Raw genomic sequence first — 291 nt, 5'->3', positions numbered from 1 at the left:
GCGCCTCTTGGATCCGCCCGGATCCCTTCTGCTCCGTCCACCTCGTCCTGGACCGGGATCGCGGCTCCTCTCCCCGCCCGGGACGTCCCTTGGCCCGCAATCCCGAGCTCAGGTCCCCGCCGAAGGCCCCATCCCGGGGCCCCAAGAATCAAGCTCCAATCCAATGGCCTCCCCGGAGAGGAGCAAAAGATGGTGCAATCCCTGGGAGGCTGAGGCAGGAGGATCGCAAGCTGGAGCCCAGCCGGGGCGACTCAGCGACGGGCTGCAGGAGTGACCAGCGGCCTGGACCCG

The 291-nt window shown here is 69.1% G+C and overlaps 1 protein-coding gene across 1 annotated transcript in view; it reads right to left on the bottom strand.

Moving 5' to 3' along the window:
• Window positions 1-291, bottom strand: part of Tmem221 (transmembrane protein 221) — a 9,669-nt gene that overhangs the window by 6,087 nt on the left and 3,291 nt on the right. The window lies entirely within an intron of this gene.

Source organism: Fukomys damarensis, unplaced genomic scaffold, assembly GCF_012274545.1.
Source record: "Fukomys damarensis isolate Sample0158 unplaced genomic scaffold, DMR_v1.0_HiC HiC_scaffold_37, whole genome shotgun sequence".
Lineage (NCBI taxonomy): Eukaryota > Metazoa > Chordata > Mammalia > Rodentia > Bathyergidae > Fukomys > Fukomys damarensis.
Note: the sequence above shows the minus strand (reverse complement) of the source record. Positions and strands in the feature narration are given on the sequence as shown.